Source organism: Colobus angolensis, unplaced genomic scaffold (genome assembly GCF_000951035.1).
Source record: "Colobus angolensis palliatus isolate OR3802 unplaced genomic scaffold, Cang.pa_1.0 Scaffold380, whole genome shotgun sequence".
In the NCBI taxonomy this organism is placed as follows: domain Eukaryota; kingdom Metazoa; phylum Chordata; class Mammalia; order Primates; family Cercopithecidae; genus Colobus; species Colobus angolensis.
Genome location: NW_012117155.1, coordinates 2,723,292 through 2,730,504, shown reverse-complemented (window position 1 = coordinate 2,730,504; position 7,213 = coordinate 2,723,292).

Below are 7,213 nucleotides of genomic sequence, written 5' to 3'. Positions count from 1 at the left end.
GGTGAATCTGACAATTATGTGTCTTGGAGTTGCTCTTCTTGAGGAGTATCTTTGTGGCATTCTCTGTATTTCCTGAATTTGAATGTTGGCCTGCCTTACTAGTTTGGGGAAGTTCTCCTGGATGATATCCTGCAGAGTGTTTTCCAACTTGGTTCCATTTTCCCCGTCAGTTTCAGGCACACCAATCAGACGTAGATTTGGTCTTTTCACATAATCACATATTTCTTGGAGGTTTTGTTCATTTCTTTTTACTCTTTTTTCTCTACATTTCTCTTCTCGCTTCATTTCATTCATTTGATCTTCAATCACTGATAATCTTTCTTCCAGTTGATCGAGTCGGTTACTGAAGCTTGTGCATTTGTCACATAGTTCTCGTGTCATTGTTTACATCTCTATCAGTTCTTTTAAGGTCTTCTCTGCATTGATTATTCTAGTTATCCATTCATCCATTCTTTTTTCAAGGTTTTTCGTTTCTTTGCACTGGTTATGTAGTTCCTCCGTTAGCTCTGAGAAGTTTGATCAACTGAAGCCTTTTTCTCTCAACTCGTCAAAGTTATTCTCCGTCCAGCTTTGTTCCGTTCCTGGCGATGAGCTGCATTCCTTTGGAGGAGGAGATGCATTCTGATTTTTTGAATTCCCAGCTTTTCTGCACTGCTTCTTCCCTATCTTTGTGGTTTTATCTGCCTTTGGTCTTTGACGATGGTGATGTACTGATGGGGTGTTGGTGTTGGTGTCCTTTCTGTTTGTTAGTTTCCCTTCCAACAGTCAGGATCCTCAGCTGCAGGTCTGTTGGAGTTTGCTTGACGTCCACTCCAGATCCTGTTTGCCTGGGTATCAGCAGCAGAGGCTGCAGAAGATAGAATATTGCTAAACAGCAAGTGTTGCTGTCTGATTCTTGCTCTGGAAGCTTTGTCTCAGGGTGTGCCCAGCTATGTGAGGTGTGATGTGTTGGTCTGCACCTAGTGGGGGATGTCTCCCAGTTAGGCTACTCAGGGGTCAGGGACCCACTTGAGCAGGCAGTCTGTCCATTCTTGGATCTCAACCTCTGTGCTGGGAGAACCACTGTTCTCTTCAAAGCTGTCTGACAGGGACTTTTACATCTGCAGAGGTTTCTGCTGCTTTTTGTTTAGCTATATGCTCTGTCTCCAGAGGTGGCATCTACAGAGGCAGGCAGGCCTCCTTGAGCTGCAGTGGGCTCCACCCAATTCAAGCTTCTTGGTGGCTTTGTTTATCTACTTAAGCCTCAGCAATGGTGGGCGCCCCTCCCCCAGCCTCGCTGCCTCCTTGCAGTTAGATCTCCGACTGCTGTGCTAACAATAAGGGAGGCTCTGTGGGCGTGGGACCCTCCAGGCCAGGTGTGGGATATAATCTGGTGTGCCATTTGCTAAGACCCTTGGTAATGCACAGTATTCGGGTGGGAGTTACCCGATTTTCTAGGTGTTGTGTGTCTCAGTTTCCCTTGGCTAGGAAAAGGAATTCTCTTCCCCTTGCACTTCCCAGGTGAGGCAAAGTCTCACCCTGCTTCAGCTCTCGCTGATCGGGCTGCACCCGCAGACCAGCATCAACTGTCCGACACGCCCCAGTGAGATGAACCCGGTACCTCAGTTGAAAATGCAGAAATCACTGGTCTTCTGTGTCACTCACGCTGGGAGCTGGAGGCTGGAGCTGTTCCTATTCGGCCATCCTGGGCGCCACCCTATGGATAAGCTTTTAGATGTTCTGCTGGATTTGGTTTGCCAGTATTTTATTGAGGATTTCTGCATCGATCTTCATCAGGGATATTGGTCTAAAATTCTCTTTTTTCATTGTGTCTCTGCCAGGCTTTGGCATCAGGACGATGCTAGCCTCATAAAATGAGTTAGGGAGGATTCCCTCTTTTGCTATTGGTTGGAATAGTTTCAGAAGGAATGGTACCAGCTCCTCTTTGTACCTCTGGTAGAATCTGGTTGTGGTCTGGTCCTGGACTTTTTTTGGTTAGTAGGCTATTAACTATTGCCTCAATATCAGAGGCTGTTATTGGTCTGTTCAGGGATTCAACTTCTTCCTGATTTAGTCTTGGGAGGGTGTATGTATCCAGGAATTTATCCATGTCTTCTTGATTATCTAGTTTATTTGAGTAGAGGTGTTTATAGTATTCTCTGATGATAGTTTGTATTTCTGTGGAATTGGGGGTGATATCCCCTGTATCATTTTTTTATTGCATCTATTTGATTCTTCTCTCTTTTCATCTTTATTCGTCTTGCTAGTGGTCTATCAATTTTGTTGATCTTTTCAAAAAACCAGCTCCTGGATTCATTGATATTTTGAAGGGTTTTTTGTGTCTGTATCTCTTTCAGTTCTGCTCAGATCTTAGTTATTTCTTGTCTTCTGCTAGCTTTTGAATGTGTTTGCTCTTGATTCTCTAGTTCTTTTAACTGTGATGTTAGGGTGGCGATTTTAGATCTTTCATGCCTTCTCTTGTGGGCATTTAGTGCTATAAATTTCCCTCTACACACTGCTTTAAATGTGTCCCAGAGATTCTAGTATGTTGTGTCTTTGTTCTCATTGGTTTCAAAGAACATCTTTCTTTCTGCCTTCATTTCGTTATTTACCCAGTAGTCATTCAGGAGCAAGTTGTTGAGTATCTCTGTAGTTGAGCGGTTTTGAGTGAGTTTCTTAATCTTGAGTTCGAATTTGATTGCACTGTGGTCTGAGAGACAGTTTGTTATAATTTCTGTTCTTTTATATTTGCTAAGGAGTGCTTTACTTCCAACTACTTGGTGAATTTTGGAATAAGTGTGATGTGGCGCTGAGGAGAATGTATATTTTGTTGATTTGAGGTGGAGAGTTCTGTAGACGTCTATTAGGTCTGCTTAGTGCAGAGCTGAGTTCAAGTCCTGGATATCATTGTTAACCTTCTGTCTCGTTGATCTATCTAATGTTGACAGTGGGGTGATAAGTTCTCCCATTATTATTGTGTGGGAGTCTAAGTCTCTTTGTAGGTCTCTAAGGACTTGCTTTGTGAATCTGGATGCTCCCGTATTGGGTGCATATATATCTAGGATAGTTAGCTCTTCCTGTTGAATTGATGCCTTTGCCATTGTGTAATGGCCTTCTTTGTCTCTTTTGACCTTTGTTGGTTTAAAATCTGTTTTATCAGAGACTAGGAATGCAACCCTTGCTTTTTTTCTTTTCTTTCCATTTGCGTGGTAGATCTTCCTCCATCCTTTTATTTTGAGCCATATGTGTCTTTGCATGCAAAATGGGTCTCCTGAATACAGCACAGTGATGGATCTTGACTCCTTATTCAATTTGCCAGTCTGTGTCTTTTAATTGGGGCATTTAGTCCATTTACATTTAAGGTTAATATGGTTATGTGTGGTTTTGATCTATTCATTATGATAGCTGGTTATTTTGCTCGGTAGTTGATGCAGTTTCTTCCTAGCCTCGATGGTCTTTACATTTTCATGTTTTTGCAATGGCTGGTACCGGTTGTTCCTTTCCATGTTTAGTGCTTCCTTCAGGGTCTCTTGTAAGGCAGGCCTGGTGGTGACAAAATCTCTAAGCATTTGCTTGTCTGTAAGGATTTTATTTCTCCTTCACTTATGAAACTTAGTTTGGCTAGATATGAAATTCTGGGTTGAAAATTCTTTTCTTTAAGAATGTATCATGTAATTCTTGTGCCATGGTTTTCAGCTCCATCAGGTCATTTAAGGTCTGCTCTACACTGTTTATTCTAGTTAGCCATATTTCTAATCTTTTTTCAAGGTTTTCAGCTTCTTTGTGATGGTTTGAACATCCTCCTTTAGCTTGGAGAACTTTGTTATTACCGATCTTCTGAAGCCTACTTCTGTCAACTCGTCAAAGTCATTCTTTGTCCAGTTTTGTTCCATTGGTGGCGAGGAGCTGTGATCCTTTGGAGGAGAAGAAGCACCTTCATCTTTAGAATTTTCAGCTTTTCTACTCTAGTTTCTCCCCGTCTTTGTGGTTTTATCTACCTTTGGTTTTGATGATGGTGACCTACAGATGGGGTTTTGGGGTAATGTCCTTTTTGTTGATGTTGATGCTACTCCTTTCTGTCTGTTAGTTTTCCTTCTAACAGTCAGGTCCCTCAGCTGCAGGTCTGTTGGAGTTCGCTGGAGGTCCCTTCCAGACCCTATTTGTCTGGATATCACCAGCAGAGACTGCAGAACAGCAAATATTGCAGAATAGAAAATATTGCTGCCTGATCCATCCTCTGGATGCTCTGTCTCAGAGGGGCACCCAGCTATATGAGGTGTCAGTCAGCCCCTACTGGGAGATGTCTTCCAGTTAGGCTACATGGGGGTCAGCGACCCACTTGAGGAGGCAGTCTGTCCATTCTCAGATCTCAAACTCCATGCTAGGAGAACCACTACTCTCTTGAAAGCTGTCAGACATGGATGTTTTCAAGTCTGAATTATTCTGTACTTTGAGAGTGGGGAAAATTTTCCTGCCTCTGTCTGACTCAATATCCACAAGCCACAGGAGGAAGATGGATGAATTTGCTTAATGAAAATAAGAAAATGAAAAATAAACTTTTACCTAAAAAGTGTCATAAGTAAAAGGACAAATGTCAAAATGGGGGAAATTTTGCATCTTTTGCCATAGACAAAGAGTTAATATTTCCAATATATAAAGATTTTTTAAAAGATAAAGATCATTATAGAAGTAGGGGGAAAAAAGACTACAGGTATGCACAGACAATTCACTGAAAATGAAATACAAATGCCCCTCATTTATATAAAAAGATCTCAAATCTCCATATAACAAGAAAAAGGCAAATTAAAAATATAGTGATTTACACTTTTTGCCAATCGATGATGAAAATCTAAAAGGTTGGCAATATACTGTTTTGACAAGGCTTTGAGAAAGCAGGCACTCCTGTCATTGCTGGAAAGAACAAGAAAAGTACAAGTCCTATGAAGGAGAATTTGGCAATATGTAGCAAAATAACATGTGCACTCTGACCTTTTGATCCAGGAAGTCCACTTCCAGGAATCTGTCCTAAAGAAACACTAATAGAAAAGACAGCGATCCATTCCAAGATGGACAAATAGGAACAGCTGCAGTCTGCACCTCCCAGCGTGATCGACGCAAAAGACGGGTGATTTCTGCATTTCCAAATGAGGTACTTGGTTCATCTCATTGGGACTGCTTCGACAGTGGGTGCAGCCCACAGAGGGTGAGCTGGGTGGGGCATCGTCTCACCTGGGAAGTGCAAGGGGTCGGGGGGATCTCCCTTTCCTAGCCAAAGAAAGCCATGACAGATTGTACCTGGAAAAAATGGGATACTCCCACCCAAATACTGTGCTTTTCCCAAGGTCTTAGCAACCAGCAGAAAAGGAGATTCTCTACTGTTCCTAGCACTGCAGGTCCTACACCACGGAGCCTTGCTCACTGCGCAGCAGTCTGAGATCGAACTGTGAGGCAGCAGTCTGGCTGGAGGAGGGGCGTCCGACATTGCTAAGGCTTGAGTAGGTCAACAAAGAGTTCAGGAAGATCAAACTGGGCAGAGCCCACCACAACTCAACAAGGCCTACTGCCTCTAGACTCCATCTCTGTGGGCAGGTCTTAGCTGAACAAAACGCAGCAGACAACTTCTGCAGAATTAAACGTCCCTGTCTGACAGCTCTGAAGAGAGCAGTGGTCCTCCCAACACAGCGTTTGAGCTCTGACAATGGGCAGACTGCCTCCTCAAGTGGGTCCCTGACCCCCATGTAGCCTAACTGGGAGATACCTCCCAGTAGGGGCCAACTGACACCTCATATAGGCAGGTGCCCCTCTGGGATGAAGTTTCCAGAGGAAGGATCAGGCAGTTACTATTCTGCAATATTTGCTGTTCTGCAGCCTCCGCTGGTGATACCCAGGAAAATGGGGTCTGGAAGGGACCTCCAGCAAACTCCAACAGACCTGCAGCTGAGGGACCTGACTGTTGGAAGGAAAACTAACAAACAGAAAGGAACAGCATCAACATCAACAAAAAGGATATCTACACCAAAACCGCATCTCTAGGTCACCAACATCAAAGACCAAAGGGAGATAAAACCACAAAGACAGGGAGAAACCACAGCAGAAAAGCTGAAAATTCTAAAAATCAGAGTGCCTCTTCTCCTCCAAAGGATCACAGCTCCTCACCAGCAGTGGAACAAAGGTGGACAAAGAATGACTTTGATGAGTTGACAGAAGTAGGCTTCAGAAGACCAATAATAACAAACTTCTCTGAGCTAAAGGAGCATGTTCGAACCCCTTGCAAAGAAGCTAAAAGCCTTGAAAAAGGTTAGAAGAATGGCTAACTACAATAAACAGTGTAGAGCAGACCTTAAATGACTTGATGGAGCTGAAAACCATGGCACGAGAACTACGTGATGGAGGCACAAGCTTCAATAGACAATTTGATCAAGTGGAAGAAAGGGTATCAGTGATTGAAGATCAAATTAATGAAATAAAGCTAGAAGGCAAAGTTAGAGAAAAAACAGTAAAAAGAAACAAACAAAGCCTCCAAGAAATATGGGACTAGGTGAAAAGACCAAATCTACGTCTGATTGGTGTACCTGAAAGTGACAGGGAGAATGGAACCAAATTAGAAAATACTCTTCAGGATATTATCCAGGACGACTTCCCCAACCTAGCAAGACAGGCCAACATTCAAATTCAGGAAATACAGAGAACGCCACAAAGATACTCCTCAAGAAGAGCAACCCAAAGATACATAATTGTCAGATTCACCAAAGTTGAAATGAAGGAAAAAATGTTAACGGCAGCCAGAGAGAAAGGTCGAGTTACCAACAAAGGGAAGCCCATCAGACTGACAGCAGATCTCGGCAGAAACCCTACAAGGCAGAAGAGACTGTGGGCCATATTCAACATTCTTAAAGAAAAGAATTTTCAACCCAGAATTTCATATCCAGCCAAACTAAGCTTCATAAGTGAAGGAGAAATAAAATCCTTTACAGACAAGCAAATGCTGAGAGATTTTATCACCACCAGGCCTGCCTTCCAAGAGTTCCTGAAGGAAGCACTAAACATAGAAAGGAACAACCAGGACCAGCCACTGCAAAAACATGCCAAATTGTAAAGGTCATCAATGCTAGGAAGAAACTGCATCAATTAATGGGCAAAATAACCAGCTAACATCATAATGACAGGATCAAAATCACACATAACAATATTAACCTTGGCCGGGCGCGGTGGCTCAAGCCTGTAATCCCAGCAC